Source organism: Mauremys mutica, chromosome 16 (genome assembly GCF_020497125.1).
Source record: "Mauremys mutica isolate MM-2020 ecotype Southern chromosome 16, ASM2049712v1, whole genome shotgun sequence".
Classification (NCBI taxonomy): Eukaryota; Metazoa; Chordata; order Testudines; family Geoemydidae; genus Mauremys; species Mauremys mutica.
The window spans coordinates 26,312,297-26,333,358 of record NC_059087.1 but is presented as its reverse complement, the minus strand read 5'-3'; positions in this window follow the sequence as shown (position 1 = coordinate 26,333,358).

The following is a 21,062-nucleotide window of genomic DNA, read 5'->3' as shown; positions in this document are numbered from 1 at the left end:
CATAGACTGCACCACTAGATGGCTCCATTGGGAGGCACTTTCTTTTGGCTGCTCTGGTTAAAAGTTAAGGAACTGAATCATTTGCACACTACAAAAAAAAAAAAAGAAAAAGAAAAACCACTCAGCAGTCAGCACATAAATACACTCTTGCATTTTGTGCTACCGTCTTGTCAGGCAGTAGAATCTTGTGGGAGGAGGAGCCTTTACAAATATTTTCCTACGGTTTGTACTCACTTTTATGTTCTGCTGTTAAAAATCTATGAGAATTGGGCGTCTGAATCCCCTAAGTGTTTTAGAAAATAAATGAATAACTCTTGCCAGTGAAAGATGCAAGGTTGTTAATACCATCACTGTGATGATGCATCTCACAAACTCCCCTCCGAAGCTCTGAACGCTCAGAGTAAGACCAGGAGGCTTGTGACCTGTTGCCCTTGGAGCACGTGCAGTCATTTGCACTGATGCAAGGCAAGTGCAAAACACTAGATCAGAACTATAGCAATTTATACCCACTTTGCACTGGTGCCAATGACTGCACACAGCAATCAGGTCCCGAGTTGTTACACTTTGGGTGGGGGGGAGAGAGATTCAGTAGGAGCTGTGCAACAGCAGCAGTTTCAAGAGGCCGAATCCCTAGAGAAGCAGTCCTTGCTGCACTTCCTGGTGGCACTGTAGGACTACCAGCTGTCCCAGGCTCTGGATCCTTACATCTTGGGATCTCACCCATACAGTCCCTCCTAACCTTATGATTCTACCTGTTCACAGGATGCAGCATACGCTACCTTCTCCCACCACACTACTCTACAGGTGCAGAGGGTGGATTACACTGTGGCCTTGACCTAACCCTCCTCCTACACCTCTACTTCTCTTGGCAGTAGATTCACCCAAATGCTAGGACAGAAGGTCTGGAGTTCTACTTGACCCCATCCCACAGCATCCAATGATCAGGAGGAAGTTTCTTGGGTGCCTGCCCCATGCACATTTGGCTTTATCCTGTAATAAAGATATCCACAGAGCGAGTGAGCATCTTGCTACCTAGCACCACTCGCTACTTCCTTCTTTACAATTTCCCTATCTTGGCTACAAGTTTGCAGGGAGGGAAGTATAGTTCCCTTCTTCTATTTCTGCCTTGGTAGAGATCTTGGCTTTCAAAAAGTATTGTAAATATAGATCCCCAATCTTTTCTATCAGACTAGCAGGACTCAATTATTGCCAGCAAAAGAGGGGGCCCTAAAACTTCATAGACCCTATATACTCAAACCTAAACTGAAAGAGGCCAGAAATGGATGCATACCCGAGGGTACGTTTAATTCCATCTCTCAAGTTTCATTTCAAGTGCTGTTAGCTGCATCACCCCAAAGAATTTGCTGGTCAAAAATGTCAAATAGCTTTTCCCCCCAAAAATTTCTTCTGACTAAATATTTTTTGGGGGGCTGGCAAACCAAAGAAAGAAAAATAATTTTAAAATGGCTTTTGAAATCTTTTGTTTAAATAACACCCCCCCACACACACACACACACACACATTCAATTTATCATTGGGGGAAAAAATGGCCAGAATGAAAATTTTCCATTTTAGTTTAAAAGTCATTTTTCATTGAAAAACGTGTTTTGATAACAAATAGTTGACCAACCTTGATCTTCAGTGGATCATGGGTAGAGAGGGGTTCTCCTGTATGAAGTGTGTTTGGGTCTTACTGGACAAGCAGCTCAATGTGAGGTCCTACTATACTTCTGTAGCAACACAGGCTAACATGATCCTTTGATGGATCAACATGGGAGTAGTGAGTAGGCCTGGGGAGGTGATTTTACCTCTGTGTGTGTCACTGGTGACTACACCGCCCAGTTCTGGTGTCCACATTTTAAAAAGGTTGAAAAATTGGAGAGAGTGCAGAAAAGTGCCACAAAAATGATTTGAGACTGGAGAATATGCCTTACTGTGAGAGATGTAAAGAACTCTGTTCAACTTACCAAAAAGACGACTGAGGGGGGAAGAAGGGGGAAGACGGGGACTTGTGTACAGGGTCTAAGTGCCTTCTCCAGGAGAAAATGCTGGGTGTTAAAAGGACTCTAACATAGTGGAGAAAGGAGAACAGAAGCTAGTTGTTGGAATCTAAAGCCAGACACTCAAAATTAGAAATGAGATGCACATTTTCACTGGGAAGATGATTAAGTGTTGGAATAAACTACCAAGGGAAGAGGTGGATTCTCTGCCTTGCTGTCTTCTGCTCAAGACTGGATGCCTTTCGGGGAGACATCCTTTAGCCAAAACACAAGTTATTGTGCTCAATGCAACTGGGTAAAATTTAATGGCCTGTGATATGCAGGAGGTTGGACTAGATGATCTAGTGATCCCAGCTGGCCTTAAACTCTTTGAATCTATAGACCAACCCCCTCACCCACTGAATGACTTAATGAGCAAGACCAAAGTCTTGAATAAACACCAGATATGAACCTGAGGCCAATGGGATGATGTAATAGAACCGGAACCATAAGCTCACTGAACCTTACATCTCACCAAATGAGGGTCAATCCATCCTCATCATTGTATCCACTCGTTATACGCCACACCTGAACATAGCCATCATATGAACATACCCTCATCTCTCAGTGTCTGTACGTTGAGCCGTTAACCTTTTACCCCCTAATCGGGGCTATTGCCGATTATGTATTCCTTACGCCACCCGATCTTAAACTGAACTTTGCACCCCCTCGATATCTATACGTTATTCCCTGATCACCAGAAACTTTTTAAATATCATAATAAAATGTTGGATTAAAGAAATACTGTATGTTCCTTTAAGCAGAAATGAGGAATGTTGAGATAAAGTTGTCAGGAAGAGAAACATTAAGGTATGGAACAATGGGTCCACTTAAGCTAATGGTGGGACATTAGCAGATCGGTAAGAGTTAATAAGGAAATAAGATGTGTGTGTCTAGCCCCAGGTAAATTTATCAGTTCTGTTGGCTTTGTAATCTTGTTAAGTTTGCACCCTTTTTATCTGTATAAATAAAGTAGCTTAAGCCTTGCATGGGACTCAAGCTATCTGGGTGTATTGGCAGAGCGCTTTGCTAATAAAACAGAGTGGTCTGACAAATTGTGAGTCCTGAGTCTGACTTTGACAGTGCTGTACCAACACATAGCTCTTACCAGTATACAGAGGGGAAGTAACTTACATGAAGTCACACCGCAGATCAATGGCAGAACCAGGAACCACATCCTGAGACCAGTGTCTTAGCTATGGAACTAGACTGCCACCAACAAACAACGCATCTCTGTTATTGCCTTGATGACTGAGGGAGGCAGAGATCAGTGTGTTGGCAAACAATCACCACCATGTCAGAAACCAAATAAATGCTTTTTGGGTTCATCAACAGCAGACAATAGGAGCTCCTTGAAACTCCCTTTCACTTCAGTCTCGCTTCAGTTCAGTCAGAGCCAGGTGTTGATTTCTTGGGAGACTCATCTGAAGCACTGGGTGGGGCCAGGATAGTGGTGCTCAGTCTTTGCACCCAGGACTCACAGACGAACAGGGTTTTCCTACAAGATTTTCTGACTGGACTGGGACTATTTCCCCCCAGTCCCAAGAACAGGCTGTATCAGGACACTTCTTCTGGTCCCAGGGCAAGGAAGGGAGAAAAGAAAGACGACCAAGTTGGCCACATGTTTTCGAACTTCCCAAAAGTTTGGTGGGTTCAGGTCCAGGGTAAATGTTTAGGGTGGAATTTTCAAAAGCACTGAAGTCCCACCAAAAGTCTCCTAAGTCACTTAGGGCTTGGCTACACTTACAAGTTGCAGCGCTGGTGGAGGCTTTCCAGCGCTGCAATTACACCCCGTCCACACTTGCAGGGCACAACCAGCGCTGCAACTCCCTGGTTGCAGCGCTGGCTGAAAACCCATCCCGGCAGGGGTATAAGGAGTGCAGCGCTGGTGATCCAGCGCTGCTCAGCAGGTGTGGACACTCACCAGCGCTTTAATTGTCCTCCAGGGAATAAGGAGGTATCCCAGAATTCCTGTTCAGCCACTCTGCTCATCAGTTTGCACTCTACTGCTCTTGCCTCAGGTGACCCGCCCTTTAAATGCCCCGGGAATTTTAAAAATCTCCTTCCTGTTTGCTGCAGCCAGGTGTGGAGTGCAATCAGTTAATCTTTCCAGGTGACCATGCCTCCACGTGGCAAACGAGCCCCAGCATGGAGCAATGGCGAGCTGATGGACCTCATCAGTGTTTGGGGGGAGGAATCTGTGCAGGCACAGCTGCGCTCCGGCCGTAGGAATTACGATATCTTTGAGCAGATATCAAGGGCCATGCTGGATAGGGGCCATGATCGGGACGCACTACAATGCAGGGTGAAAGTTAAAGAGCTGCGGAGTGCCTATTACAAAGCCCGCGAGGGGAATCACCGATCAGGAGCTGCCCCCACGACCTGCCGTTTTTACAGGGAGATGGACGAGATACTTGGGGGTGACCCCACTGCCAATCCCAGGACAACGATGGACACTTCTGAGCAGGCTGGGGGACAGGAGGAGGAGGCGGAGGCGGCGGCGGCGGGGGGGGGGGTGGAGGAAACCGCGAGTGAAGCTACTGGGATGGGGGAAGACACCCCAGAGTGGGCATGCAGCCAGGAGCTCTTCTCAAGCCAGGAGGAAAGTACCCAATCGCAGCAGCCAGCAGTTGCAGAAGGACAAGCAGAGGAGCGGGTTAACGGTAAGCGGCTTTTATTTTCTGGGTGGAAATGTTTCTGGAGAGGAAGGGGGGTTATGGCTGCATGCATGCCAGCCTCTAGATGTGGAATAGCCCGTTGATGTGGTCTATCACGTCGCGGTAATCTGCTTCAGTTATCTCAGCAAAAGTTTCAGCCAGAGCGTGGGCAATATGCCTGCGCAGGTTTATAGGCAGAGCCACTGTGTCCCTTGTCCCAGTGACGGTGACGCGTCCGCGCCACTGTGCTGCCAGTGGTGGGGGGACCATTTCTGAACACAGGCAAGCCGCGTAGGGTCCCGGGCGGAATCCACATTGCTCTAAAAGAGCCTCCCGCTGTTCCCTAGTGACTCGCAGCAAGGAGACATCTTCCAGGATTAACTCCTGTGAAAAATGTTGGGAGACTCTTTAGTGAAGAGATAGGGAGATAAGATCACCCCTGCAGCTGCATCTTCACTCAACCCCTCTAGCACTCCAGATTACCCGAAGCAACCAGCTCCCCTCTATCAATCAAGCCCCACTTCTCCCTCTATAAGCACCCCTCACTCACCATTTCGTGGCTTCTGTTGTGTTATGCGTTTGGGAAAAGAATGCTAAAGTGAGAACTCCCTCAGTGTAACAATTCATGTCTGGAGATAGTGAATACAATGCTGCCCGTGTTAAATGTTGTCATTTCTGTGTTTCTACAGTGACCTTGACTACTGGACTGCCCAGATGTTCAACATCACAGAGGCTTCAAAATTTGAGAAAAAATCCCCGAAAGAGCAAAGAGGACATGCTGAAAACTGTTCTTCATCACTCTGCTACAGAGAGAAAGGAATTGAAGGAGTGGAGAGAGAAGGAAAGCAAGATCCGCCAGAGGGAAAGCAGGATCCGCAAGAGAAATGCAGTGGCCAAAAGGAAAAGCACAGAGCAGCTTCTAAGCATCCTGTCGCGCCAAGCGGACTCTATCGAGTCACTCGTTGCCATGCAGGCAGAGCACTACCGTGCTACTCCCCCCCCCCCCCCGGTCCCAAAGCTTTTTGCCTTGTGCCCCAATGTCAGCTCAAACCACCTTTCCCCAGCATTCAGGTTCTTACCACCACCAGCTGCCTCCAACAGCTGTACGCTCACCAACCAGCCCTGATACCTACCACCACCCTTACCCTCTGCACTCAACCCCCATCACCATGCAGTATATGCACCCTGAAGTGCAGGATTCGTTAAACAGCACTCCAGACAGGACATATGCAAACTTGTGACTGTACAGTTCACCAACCCACACCCCTGCCCTCTTGTTTTCATGAAATGTTGTGTGTCTGTCTGTCTGTCAAGGAAGTTTTTTTCTTTTCAATAAAACAATTGTTTGCTTTGAAAACAGTCTTTATTATAGCAGATAGTTAAAGATACCTTAGCCCAGTAAAGAAAGAGGCACTGCAAATCATATTATTAGGGATAATAGAATAACAGTGTAAACAGTGCAATTCACTCCCATGCAAGGCAGCAAACATTACTGTTGGCTTTCAGCCTCAAATTCTTCCCTCAAGGCATCCCTAATCCTTGTAGCCCTGTGCTGGGCCTCTCTATTAGCCCTGCTCTCTGGCTGTGCATATTCAGCCTCCAGGACTTGAACCTCGGTGGTCCATGCCTGACTGAATGTTTCACCCTTCCATTCACAAATATTATGGAGGGTACAGCAAGCGCATATAACCGCGGGGATGCTGCTTTCCCCCAAGTCTAGCTTCCCATACAGACATCTCCAGCGGGCTTTTAAACGCCCAAAAGCACACTCCACAGTCATTCTGCACCGGCTCAGCCTGTAGTTGAACCGGTCCTTGCTCTTGTCAAGCTTCCCTGTATAGGGTTTCATGAGCCAAGGCAGTAACGGGTACGCGGGGTCTCCAAGGATCACAGTGGGCATTTCGACATCCCCTACTGTGATCTTCCTGTCTGGGAAAAAAGTCCCTGCCTGCATCTTCCTGAACAGGCCACTGTTCCGAAAGATGCGTGCATCATGCACCTTTCCAGGCCAGCCTGTGTAAATGTCAATGAAACACCCGCGGTGATCCACAAGCGCCTGGAGAACCATAGAGAAATACCCCTTACGATTAACGTACTCTGATGCCGGGGGGGGGGGGGCAGAATAGGAATATGCGTCCCATCTATCGCCCCTCCACAGTTAGGGAAACCCATTTGTGCAAAGCCATCCACAATGTCCTGCACGCTCCCCAGAGTCACGGTCTTTCTTAGCAGGATGCGATTAATTGCCTTGCAAACTTGCATCAAAATGATTCCCACGGTCGACTTTCCCACACCAAACTGGTTCCCGACCGACCGGTAGCTGTCTGGAGTTGCCAGCTTCCAGATTGCAATAGCCACCCGCTTTTCCACCATCAGGGCAGCTCTCAATCTTGTGTCCTTGCGCCGCAGAGTGGGGGCGAGCTCAGCACACAGTCCCATGAAAGTGGCTTTTCTCATACGAAAGTTCTGCAGCCACTGCTCGTCATCCCAGACTTCCATGACGATGTGATCCCACCACTCAGTGCTTGTTTCCCGAGCCCAAAAGCGGCGTTCAACGGTGCTGAGCATTTCTGTGAATGCCACAAGCACTTTGGTGTCACACGCGGCAGGAGAATCGATATCGATATCATCGTCAGACTCCTCACTGTCACTTTGGAGCTGAAGGAATAGCTCGACTGCCAAACGTGTTGTGCTAGCGACACTCATCAGCACAGTCCTCAGCAGCTCAGGCTCCATTTCCCACAGAAATCGCGATTCACACACAGAGCAGAAATACACTCACAATGGCGCCAAACGTTGCCAGAAAGACAGAATGCTGGGATGTGAAGCGATGCACCACGGGGCGTTGGAACAGGAAGCGGAATGACCCACACACTTCCTTCCCCTTCCCACAATACTCAGCGCCAAAACGGCGCCAAAACGGGACGAGGTGCTCTGTGGGATAGCTGCCCACAATGCACCTCTCAATACAGCGCTGGAAAGTGCTGCAAGTGTGGCCACACTGCAGCGCTGGTAGCTGTCAGTGTGGCCACACTGCAGCGCTGGCCCTACACAGCTGCATGACCAGCGCTGTAACTCCCAGCGCTGCAACTTGTAAGTGTAGCCAAGCCCTTAAATACCTTTCTAGATCTGGGCCTCCGTGCTTAACTGCCACAGGAGTTAGGCACCAAAATACCTTTCAGGATCTGGGCCTTAGGTTCAGATGAAAACCACAGCCTTCATTTTGTTGATTTTCACATCTCTAGCACCAGCCAGACCTGAAGGTTTGAGTGGAAACTCCCCCACCCCTCCTCTCCAACCCAGCAGCTTTCCTCTTCCTAATTAATTTCTCAAGATGCAGAGGTCTGGCTGAAGTAGCAGTCTAGGGTGACCTGCCCTAAATTGAAAGTGGCCCACTCAAACCCAGAAGCAGAATAATAAGCCAGGCATTCTTTGGTGATTTCCGCCTTGCCAGCAACTTCTCCCGCACTAGGAAGAGAGAATGAAAACACAGCACAGGCAGCACTTAGAGTCGTAGGGACTCTATTTTGCTTTTCTTTGTGGCAAGATGATCTGCCACACACTCAGCCGCTTCCGCCCCTCATCTCATTAACTGAGGTCTGTTCAAGGGAGCCTTGGTTCTTTATTCTGACCCCCGCCCTGCTGCTGCTGCTGTCTGTGACTGCAGAGACAACTCTGGTCATACATACAGGGGTCATGGCAGCCAGCCAGGCAGCAGCCAGAGCGCGGGAGGCAGGACAAAGAGGCAAGGAGATGACTGTTGATCTTGAAGATGGGTAACTCACTAAGGCTTTTCTTGGCCTTAATAAAAGCTTCTAAATAGGCTCAGAGAAGGTTTGCAAAACTCCCTGGCTATTGGTATGGAAAAGGACAGAATTGTCTTCAGATACTCTCAGCCTATTAAGGCTGATACAGCTATGCTAACAAAAATGTAAGTGAGTGACATATTAACATGGAGCGTTGACAGTGTGTGAGAGAGAAAGAGAATTCTGACTGAAGCATGCAATCCATTCAATATTTGCTCTGTTGTGTATTCTCAGTTCCTGCCTTTTGACTATAAGCCGCGCCAGCCATGGACTGTTGGCTCACACATTTCACCTATCGCACAGCCGTGTGGACATCTGCAGTGCCGTGCTAGAGAAATGATAAAAATAAGAATTTCAGCCACCCTCCCTCCCCGCATACACCCTCGTCCTGGCGCAGGATGAAAGAAGCATGTTACATGGACGTGCAGCAGACTTAATGGAGTCTTCAGGGCTTTAAAGGGTTCGTGACCTTGGCGAGCATGACGCCTAAGCAGGGGTGCCTCAGAATGCAGCATAGCCGGCAAACAAAGGTCCCTGACCTTGCACAGAGCATCACTCGTGCAGACCCCCCGTGCCCACACGGAGCCCCCAGTTCAGTGATCTGCCTGGCAGACTGTTGACTTCAATAGGACTTAAGTGGGTGCTGAAGTGCTTTGCGGAGTTGGGGCCTTAGTGCACGGGAAGTGGATCATGCCAGGGGGACAGCCCTGAAGAATGATTGACACCCTCAATTTTGCAAGGTGCTGAGCACCCTTTATTCCCATGAGTCAGTGGAAGATGAGGGGGCTCAGCATTCCAGGAGTCAGCCTTGGCCCATTGCAAGATCAAGCCTTTTGTGCTGGCTCCTACACCCAATGAGAGGAAGGGCCCAATGAGTAGTTACAGGGCTTGTCTAGGATTTGGGAGACCTGGGGTCATTTCCCTGCTCTGCTGCAGGATCTCTTTGTGACCTGAACTCCTCTATGCCTCAGTTTCACATCTGTACAATGGGGATAACTGCTGTCCTGCAGACGTGACACATATGGAATCAGGTGCTGCTCCCCCCCAGTTTGGCTTGTAATGAGCATGCTCATATGGACTGAGCATGTTCAGTAACACTGCTGAAGCCAGCTGCCCTCACTCTGCACATCCCCCCCCCCCCCACTATTGGCAGGCACAGATCATCTCTGCTGCCCTGCTTCGCAGGGGTGGTTTGAGGGGAATGGGGGCCATATGGGTGCTCAGATATGGATGGAGAAGGTTTCCATGGCAGCAGGATTGAGTGTCTTAGCCCCAGTGCAGGCCCAGCAGCAGGACCTCATTGCCAACCTGGGGAGGCCACCTGTGGAGTAGAGGGGAGAGGATAATTCACTTTCCTCAGCCTCTCTGCCAAGTCTTCCAACAACACTGCCAATTAGAGGGAGATTTCTGGGAGCTGGACACTTGTCTGCCAGGAATTGGATTAAAGCCACCTGATGTCAGCAATTTTCATTCTCTACATCCCTGGGATGGCCTAAACTGGTGACCCAGGGATGAAAAGTACCTGTCCTGCTGCCCATCCCAAAGCCCCCCACCCCCCATCTCCCCTGGAGAACACAGCCACTCAAAACACACTTTCTGCAAATGGGTCCATGGGAGCAGCATTTCTTAAGCATTTGAACACAGTGCCCCCCACCCCCAGGGAAAAGCCCACCCCCTCTGGGCCCCAGCCATGGGGTTTTAAAGGCCAACCCATCTCAGCCACTGCATCTTCTGCACCCCCAGCTAACACTACACAACCCATAGAAGGTTCAGTCACCAGCTGGGGTGCCCCCCCTCATGGGGGAGCATGGCACAGAAACCCCTAGTCTGTTCCTTCTTGTGCCTCACCCCTCCAGCTGGGACACTCGCAGCCTCACCCACATCTGGAGCCCAAACAAAAACCTAAAGCCTAAGTGACCACAGACCAGGCCCCATGTAGGGTCCTTGCCCCTTTACTCCCAAGACCCCTCCTGCTAAGGGATGTAAGGAGAACTCAGGCACAACCTCTCCTCTGGGCCCCAGCCCAAGACCCTTGTGATAAGCAGCTAAGGGCTGTTTCTTATAATTTCCCACTGGCCCCCAAGACTGCCACCTACCTTTGCATGTCTGCCAGTATCTGTCATGGAGCTGCACACTCCTCTCTCCCCACAGTACCCGCTTTCTGGGCAGCTTTTCCCAATTTATGGCTGAGGCAATTTCTCAGGGTGGCTCCCAGCCTTTCTGACAACACCCTAGACCCCCTTCATCTGTGCAGTCTTCTCCCTACTGCAGCATCTCTCTCTGGGCTCAGCTATTAGCCCTGCAGGCTGTCCCTTATAGACCCACCCAGGCTGGGTCTCCTCAGGTGGCTCTAATCCTTAATTATGTCTCCCCTGCGGGTGCCACAGAATGTGCATATTGGCTGCTACAGCTCCCCTTAACGTGGTCACTGCCAGTTTGGGTTTTATGAGCCCGCCCACACCCACACATGCTTTGGGGGATGCTGATGTAAGTCTTCACACTGGGCTCATTCCTCTGTTTTCCTTCCTGGTTTATTGATCAGTGAAACCACTAACCAAGCTGGCATTTAAAGTGTCGTCATTGCCATCTGTGTTAACATCCATTGAGATGAATGTGGTGTCCGTGCCTCAGAGCCGTTGTCTCAGGCTGTGTGCAAACTCAGGCGGACAGCGCAGTATGAATTACATTAGGTCCTGTTCTCAAGGTTTCCTTTACAACCATAACATCTAGTGACTTAGGATGTTTGAAGCCTAGATACCTTTGTGGAGCTGGGACTTACCTTTTTTTTTTTAATGCAAACAGAGACTCTGGAGAGCAATTTAGGGATCTGCCCACATGCTTCCTCCCATTCTCCAACTAATCCTTCACATCTCACTTTTTAAAAAAACATGACACTAGAACCATAGAACATAGAGAGTATATTTTCCAAGAGCACCTAAGTGACTGAGGCACCTAAAATCCATTGGAAGTCAATGAGACTTGATCTACTACTGGTCTACACCTAAATATTAGATCCACCTAGCTACATCTCTCAGGGCATTGCAAAAATTGGCACCCTGAGCACTGTAGTTAGGTTGGCCTCACCCTCATTGTAGATGCAGCCAGATCAATGGAAGAATTCTTCCATCAATTTAGCTACCCTGGCTCAGAGAGGTGGATTAAGTAGACTAATGGAGTAGGAAGGTGATGTAGGAAGTGGCTGCACTGTAGCATATAGGAGGGCTAGCTCACTGACTCGAGCGTTGGCCTGCTTAAACTCAGGGTTGTGAGTTCAATCCTTGAGGGGGCCACTTAGGAATCTGGGGCAAAATCAGTACTTGGTCCTGCTAGCGGAGGCAGGGGACTGGACTCAATGACCTTCCAGCTCTACGAGATAAGTATAGCTCCAATTATTATTACCCTTCTTCTCTGAGGCCTGGATTCTCTAAAGCATTTAGGTTCCTGACTTCTATTGAAATGAATAGAAATTAGGAGCCTAAATACCTGGGATGATCTGGGCCTGAGGCACTTTTGAAAAATTCATTCCTAGGAACCATGAAAAAAGCAACGATCTTCAAATCCCCACCACAATAACCTGTTCGGAGTAGTCATACAATAAGCATTATATATCTCAGGCTCAGGACCTACTGTTCTGGGTGCTGAGCAAACATTGCGAGTCCCAGCTCACCCCCGGCCTAGTCATAATGAGCAAGCTGGGTTTTGTAAGGGTCATGGCAGGACTGCGTCTGCAGGAGGGATCTGGAGGAAGAGGAGGCAATGGCTGTACAAATCTTATCAGGGCGTTTTCCCATGAATAAAGGGTAACGTGGGAGAAAGCCTAGAGACATTCAGGGAGGTGGTTGCAAAGGCTGGGCATGTTGGCAGAGTGATGATGGGGGTTGATATCATGATAAGTTACTAGATCAGCTGGGGTGACAGTCCAGAGAGAGTCTATGGGATTTTCATCCCTTCCCTTGCTTTGGAAAACCTCTCTAGCTTTGATCCCTTTCTCTGGGGAGATGCCCTTCCTGCCTTCATTCTCCTGCAGTGGGGCTGGAGAGGCAGTTTCCTACTGGGTCAATATAATATCCCATGAACTGGGCCTTGCGTATCAGCTTGGTTTCCCATGCAGCTCAGATCCAGTTTCGGGTATGACAGCGTGACACCAGGTGACTGTGTCCTGAGCCAGCCCATCTCAACAACCTCTCCTGTAGGGAGCTGGCAACACCTGCACAATGCTTGGTGTCACCAACCAGAGGCGCAACACCAGGCCGGCTGCTTATTAAGTTACAGTTTTAGCCTCCTGCAGAACAGAAAGCAAGTGTGTGGAGACGGGTTACGGAAGAGAAGAGAGAGGATGGAAGCAAGCTCCATGTTAGAGCATTAAACCACCACAGCTGCAGATCTGGGCTCAAACCCTGTTGCCAATTGCTTGTCAGAAATGCATCTTATGGTCCCTAATGGCCCTTTGGCCATATGACAAAAGCTATCAAACAAACTGGCCTGACCAGCAGTCTTTAGTCAGGGCCAGGCTGGTGCAGGTCGAAAACGATGTGCACTGGTTGGTGGGGCAGCCTGTAACAGAAGGAGATGTTGCAAATCAGGGTATAGTGACAGAGCCATGGCTGGGCCCCGGCCTAGGCCTGGGAAAATGGGTCCTGCATGTCAGGAATAAAGTGCCTAGAAGGAGCCCAGGACTGCAATATCAGGAATACGATGACGGTCTATCAGGAATAAGGGGCACCGTTTTCAAAAGTGCCTAAGTGCCACTGCCAGGACTTAGGCTCCTAAGTCCCTTTGGAAAACGTTACCCAATGTTCATTGGCAAAGCTGTGTGGGGCCCAGGACTGGGCTAGCAGAGGGGTCTTGCATGCCAGGATTAAGGTGCCAAAGCGGAGTAGATCTGAAGCCTTTTCCATACTATGTCTGGCTATCACTAGTTCTGTCACTCTCTCCCTTTAATGTGTACCAAACTGATGTGAACATATTTTTAAAAGACTATCTCTAGATTCCTCTCTCTCCCTCTCTCCTGGATTTTGCTGGAAAAGCTGTCATTTAAAAGGACGGAGAAGAAAAGGCATCAAGTAATCCATTACTCCCCAAATCAGGCTATCATTCAATAAATAAATCAGCATGTCCCCTTTTAGTGGAAGCCCAGAGTCCCAAAGATTCCCCCGAAGGATCTGAACAGGATGTCCATTATCCAAACTGATAGCAGCTATCCAAGTGGAAAGAGCAGATGCGCTTTCACATTTTCTGACACTTTGCCTTGTCTATTGCGCCATCCTCGCTGAGCATAAAGTGATCTGGACTTTAGATAACACATTAAGAAATGTAAGGAATTGCTTTGCTTTCCAGACTGCATATCCCCTGTCAATTTGGATCAAAAACCAACACCCGAGGAATTAAGAGTGGTTACTTTGATACATCTCAAGTTAATCCTTCTACTTCCAGCAAAATTGCTGGCCATCTAGTTGTGAATTCCCCCAAAGCTCTGTTTGCACAGCTACACTAAACGTTTGTGGCAAGATCTGCTATTCTGCAGAATGACAATCATTCTTTCCCCGCCATGCCCCACCCCAAAAGAATTAACATGAAACTCTCAGGATTTAACTCCTTCATAAATCTTTCAGCCTGCTGTATAGCAGGAATTACCTGCCACGGAAACCCTGCATGTTGATCCTTGCAGAGGTTGCAAAAGCAGCCCTGGCACTCACGCGCATCGACACGATTCCAAGCTCTTAATGAGAGTGCACAGCAGGTTGAGAAAGGACAATGGGAATTTCTGATGAATAATCAGGGACAGTTGGAAACTAGGACAGCAGTTTATTTTCCATCTCTGCTGAGCCTGAAGAGCCTCTGCCTGTCTGCGTCACTAGGACCTCTCAACTGTTCCAGAAATGTTGAGGTTGGGGCCTGGGATCCATAGGTCAGTTAAACATACATGGCTGCTCCATAGGAGAAGCTGACCTCCTTCTCACGGAGAAGGCTTTCTTTCCCAATGTGTGACCACTGCATGGCAACATGCAACCAGTATCGTTCCCATTGTTTACCCTGAAGTCTTCCGGCTTTTACATCCGTGTTCTCACATTTGAGTGGCCTCCCTCAGCAAATTGATCAGGAGCTTTGGTTGCAAAATTTCTGCTTCTCAGGCAGAATAGCTGGGGGGGGGGCGCAGAGAGAAATAGTGATTCCTGGGGGGGGGGAGGATAATATAGCAATAAAACTATAATAAGATAAAATACTTGAAAATCAGAACGACTTGTTCTTTACTGACCTGTGGGTTAACCCAATGGTAACTTTATAGGGGGGAGGGGGGGATTTCCATTTTAAAAAATTCCCTCCTACTAGAGCACAGCTAAGCACACACAGTATTTCTGTAGTTTGTCTATAAAAATATAGGGCCAAACTCTTCCTCCATCCAAAGAGCCAAAGTCCACTGAAATCACTGAGAGCTTCACCATTGCTTTCAATGGGGTATTGAACAAGGCCTATACCGCTAAGCTCACTTGTACACATTTACTCAAGCCAAAGAAAGAAATCGGGTGTAATTATGGACGTCAGACAGGCCCATCCTTTCCCCTCATTTATGGACAACACGCAGTTTCATTTCATTTGTATAACTAAAGCACTTTGAAATTGGCTCTAATAACCAAAGAAATCTCACAACGTTGTTTTCATAGGTTTACCATCATCGGGTAACACTTGGGGAGATCTTTCATGCCAGTTATCTTTGCGGGGGGACGGGGACTGAAGAAGTGAATTACAGAGCGACAAGAACAGACAAGCGAGTCGGGTGAATTTTCTTTGTTATATTTTCTGCGTGTAACTCACTTCTTTGCAAAGACAAAGGAGTTGAATTTACAAGCCTCTGCCAGCAGATGGCACTCCAAGAACAGTTTAGACCGCCCAGGCCGGGGCACTGAATCATCGCACTGCACTGTACTCCACATGAACTGCGATTCCCCCCTTCCCTTTCGGGCAGGTATGTTGATTTACTCCCTGTTCTAGCATGAGTCCAATGGACAGAACTGATTTATGAAGATTATCAAGAAATGCAAAAACAAGGCGCTGGGGTTGGGACCCCAAAACGTGCAGACTTGGGGTGCAAGCTGGTCAGGGATTGGCCCGAAAATTATTTCCCCTAATTAACAGGCGACATTGCTACTCAGAATCCTTGACCCTGTTGATTACTATCTGCAAGGCAGGACAGCTGCTCGCTCGGAATCGGTCACGGTTGCACAAGGAAATCGCTCCGAAGCATTCGAGCAACCCCGGAGAAGTTCCCGACAGGAGAAGTTGCATCCACGGGTCGGGGAGGGTTTAAATATGTATTTGGGGGTTCCCTCCATCCGCCACCCAGCCTCATTTAAACAATTATCAAGGGAAAAAAATCAGCGACCGAGTGAATGAGTGCCAACAAAGGCGCTTCTCCCCAGGGGCTAAACAGAGAGGAGACTAATCATAAACTGGGGCTAAAAATGACGCCTGCTTCTCGGGAAGAAGCAGAGAATCGCAATGCGAGGGACACAGAGTTTAGCCTTGGATGTATTAAACTGGCAAACATACGTAAAGGTGCTTTGCAGCTAAATAATCTGCGGGGGGAGGGAGGGAGATGGAGAGAGAATTTTAGGGCATTTACGGCTGAACTTTGTGATTGAATTTGATCATGATGGAAAAGAGAAATGACAGGAGACGAAGTGTTTAAAGATGTATGTAAAATAGTTGGTAGATTTTTTACCCCAGTCTAAGAGTATTATTTTATATATACATAATTATAGATGTGTATGTTTGTGTACATCTTATATTTAATATGAGCTGTACTTATATGTATATATTACATGTACTGTATACATCTACAAAGTGTCTATATTATAACTCGGTGTATGTATAATGTATATGTGTATATACACAGGGAAAGTGTGAGGTATTTCTCATATCATACATACGATAGTATATTACATGTTATATTACTTAGATAACAGAGTTGTATATGTATTACTTATATAAACAACACAAAGTTTTTAATGTCGTGCCAGTTAACGTAGTTTAATGTGTGCGCGCGCACACACACGCCCCTCGTTTTTCATCATGGTCAATTTCAGCCACAATCTTCAGCTGTGAATGCTCTTTTCTCTCTTTCTTTCTGTTTATTCGGCCCTCCGAAAAACTGCACCGCCTCTGTTAAAACCCGGGTAGCGTTAGCCTCATCCCAGCCCCACTCTGTACTTTCCCCGGAGCAAATTATTCCTGATGCAAACCAATATCTAGCCCTAACTTTACAGAATCGGGGATCGTTTCACATGTGTTCCTACGGGTGTCTAAACCTCGGGGTATTTTTCTCTTTTCCAGCTGGAGTCATGTGGAGAAATCAGCGGTCATAGTTAAAAACACACACACACCAATGCGGTTGTGAAGTTAAAATCCCCTCAATGACTGATGACTTGTGACAGCGAGACGAATAAATAGTAAGGGGTGCAATGGGTCATAAGCCCTTTCAGCCCTAAAGTGAGACTTAGCAGTAGCCGTCGGTTAAACCACGCTTTTCTCTCTTCCGAGAGGAGAACTTTGGGGAAACACTAATGATCAGTTCTTGCATTTTAAATGTTTTTAAAAATCTTTAGTTTAACCCGAGACTCGGGGCGGAAGTGGAGTGGCCCTCAAAATAAAGTCACTGACTTTTTTTTTAAACAAATCACATTTAAAACTAATTCTAAAGAAACGCAAAGCAAACAAGCAATACCAGAGCTGAGTCCGAAAGAAGCCTGTCCGGGCGGGGATTCATGACAGACCTGATTGCAATGCTAAATGCCCAAGGAGGTAAACGAGAGAACTGATTGCAAACCTCAATGTCCACGTTATGACTTTGGCAGATGAAAACGCGGTTTTGCAGACGATAGCGCCAACACCGATTCAGCTCAGAAATAGCCTCTTCCTTGAAAGAAAAATGTTATAAAACTTTACACTCCTGCCTTAAACAAATCCTCCCCTTCCCCGTTACAAGTGGCTGCGATCTAATGTCGCAGCTGATCTTTATAAGAACAAATGTCCTGCATTTTATTAAGGCTTCAGCAAAAATGGGGAGCCGTATTTTTCCCTGAGTTCCCCCCCGCCCATACTGCTGTGGTGTATCTCCATTTATGTATTTAGGTTTTTTTTTTAATGGACGTGTCCAAAGTGAGTTTGTTTGGGGTTTTCTCACCCCCAAAATATCCCTTTTCTTTCAGGTTAAATTTGCAATGAGAGGATTTGTAAACTTAAAACAAAAACTGAACTTAAACTTGCAACAAACAAAGAAGCTAGCAAAAAAACAACCAACCAAACGCAACATACACCTCAAATGTCCTCAGACTCAATCAATATTGCTCTGTCTTTAAATGGCATTTAAATGATAGATAGATAGACACACAGAGGGAGAAACACCGCCTAACTGTAGATTTCATCAGGAAGTCAAATGAGCGCTGCTTCTTGTATTCCAAAATGGTCTTGGAACCCAATTGAAACACTCAGCAGAGTGGAGCCTACTGTCTCGGAGCAGCTTGTTTTCAATCACAGACTTTTCAATCCCATGCCAGTCAAGATGTCAAAAAGGTCTGCCTGCCGCCTGCAGAAAAGGGGGGTAAGGAGGCAGGAGAAACCACTCCAAGGAAAGATCCCAAGTTCAGCAGGAATTCTGTCCCCAGTCAAATTGCATTAGACAAGGGTTGTTTCCCTTTCTGCTGTAAGAATTTTAGTTCATTTTTTAAAGTTGCTTGAACAGTATTTTCTCTTAAACTAACAAGAAGGGAACTGGGGAGAAGGGATACACGAGAAGGAGGAGGGAATCTCACTGGGATGAAAAAACAGCAAGAAATTAGATCTTCTATGTTATGAAGTGTGTGCTGGGGATTAACACAGTTGCTCTAGATCAAGGAGTAAATAGCACGGACGTGTGATAAAAATACAGGAGTATTATCGAGCTTTTGCGAATTCGGAGAGCCTGTTACAATCTTAACGCCCTCCCAATGTGAGCACCTGCCTCTCTACCCCCTTGTTAATCTGTGTTTCTAGCAACATCTAAAATGTCCCCATTGAATAGAATCTGAAGCAACACAGCTGGAAGCGCCCCTTCGAGCCACTTGTCCGCAGCTGAATTGACTTCTTGTCAAGAGCAGGCGTGCAAATCCGGATTAGAATCCTCGTGTCAGGAGGGCTCGGAGCAAGGGTCGCAGGGCTGCCCTGCATTGCTAGCTCACTAGCGAGTTTATCCTCGCCATGTTTTTACACGCCTTTCCGGTCTTGATTGTTCCCTTGTAAGGAGGAGGAGGGGGGGGGGTTAGGCGGCGCAGGTGTGGAGTTTGGGACTCGGTCGAAAAAAAAGAAGCCGAATTCGCTTCAGTCCTGCTCTCTGATGAGCCAGTGGCTTTCTCTCCCCCGCCCCACGCTTCAGGGGGGACCGGGAGCTCTTTAAACTCTCAAGCCACGTAAGAAGGTCTGGGCTGCAGCGAAGGGTTGCTAGGTCAGAGGGAGAACATCCATCCGATCGTCCCACTGCAAGATTCGGACTGTCCCTTTTCATGCCTGGTTCCCTGGCCCGGCGTGAAGGGGGTGGAAGGGCGAGTTGTATGGGGCGTTGTGTGTAACGGGGTGTGAGGAGATATTTGGGTGTGCTCCCGTGGGGGGGGGGGGGTTAAAGAGTGGAGGTCGTGCGTCTGTGCATGGGAAAGAGAACGTCTGTGTGTCTCCATGGTCATTGTAAAAGAACCGTCAAAAAGCTTGCGTCGGATCATGTCCGTAACGCCCTTACATTAATTCTAGGAACAAACTTACAGCTGCCCCCAGCTGCAACGTCCACATCTCTCCCCTGAGACTGACACGGAGCAGAAACCTCCACAGGAGGAGCTGCACGTGGCTGGAGCCAAGCTTCGGACAACCCCGCCACTCCCAGAGAAAGCGGAGTGCGGCTCCCCGAGCGCCCTCCTGGGCCTCTCCAGACGCTGTTATCTCCGCCCCTGGCAGCACGTGTCTGCAAGGCAGGGGCAGAGCAAGGGGTGTCCTGTGCACCCAGGCTGAAGAACAAGGGGCTGCCCAGAGGATTCAGGGGACCTGGGGCAAAGCAATTTTGGGGGCCCCTTCCATAAAAACAAGTTGCAATACTATAGAATATTCTCCTGGGGGCCCTGGTGGGGCCTGGGGCAAACTGCCCCACTTGCCCTCCCCCTCTTGGCAATGCTGAGAGTCTCTGTCTTTCGCTGCTAGAGAGGGGAGTGGAGGGTTTCCCACGGGGCACAGTGATGGGCAGGTAAGGTGGGAGGGTTCCAGCGTGTTGCATGTGGCCATCCCCCGCGCTCCCTTTCTGAGCAGTGTCACAGGGCATCGCTGCATGACAATGTCAGTTATGAAGCCCATTCACCTTCCTTGTGCAAAAAAAACCCCATTCACTTCAGGCGGCTTTTGGCCCCAGTTATTGCACGGGGCGCTTTTGTTTCCCCACCAGCAGAGCTCTAAACACATCACTGTGTTCACACACTACTGTACACACCGCCTGGGTGTGTAGTGCTTTGTTTACAACCACACTGGTTACATATGCATTAGGGGCTTCCAGTCTCAGATTGACCTTGAATGCTAAGCTCAACACATAGGAGCATGTGTATATCTCTGTGTGTGTATACACACCAACACATATACATGGAGACACACCCATGCATTCTTGATATATAGGTATAGATATATGCCCACACTCCTACAAGTACCTTTAGAAAGTAAATAACTCTGTTGACCACAATCTCACATTTGTGGTATGTATCAGTGATTGTAGCTATGGATCTTTAAGATAGACAGATAAGATCATTTGAGATACACCTATCCCACAGAACTGGAAGGGACCCCGAAAAGTCATGGAGTCCAGCCCCCTGCCTTTACTAGCAGGACCAAGTACTGAATTTTGCCCCAGATCCCTAAGTAGCCCCCTCAAGCATTGAACTCACGAGCTTGGGTTTAGCCGGCCAATGTTCAGTGCTATTTTGCGCCGGTGTGATATATATGTGCTGTCTCTGTGTTTCTTACAACACAACAGCTCCGGTGTAGAAAGCGCACTAATCCTCCTGTTTTCTGAGATGGAAAATAATTACTTTTCAAGGCTGCACGAAACTTGTGTCTGTGTTATTAGTCACTTCCCTGTAGCACAGCTCGTGAAATGTTACAGCCCAGGGTGCAGTAAGTTGAGGGAGGAGGTGGAAGAGGGACAGACTGCATTTGGTCGTTGCTTTTTAAGACATTTAAGAACAATCGGTAATGAAGGAAACATTTTCCTTCCTTGCACAGAATCTGGAGCTCCCTTTGATCCCCTCAGGCGACATGTATCCTGTTTTATTCTGATCGTTCAAGGCGGCAAATGAACAAATGAAATTACGGCTGAAGATTCCATTTCTGGCAGGAAAAAGCCAGTATTAGCATGGGGTGGGGTGGGGGTATCTATGCGTTTTTAAAAAGCGACCAAGGGGCGCCAGGACATGGAATCGTAGCTGGTGGGTTTGAAGCTGTTGCCTGTTACTGGAAGCTGCAAAGGCCAACAACACAACAAGTTGCACAAGCCGGCACAG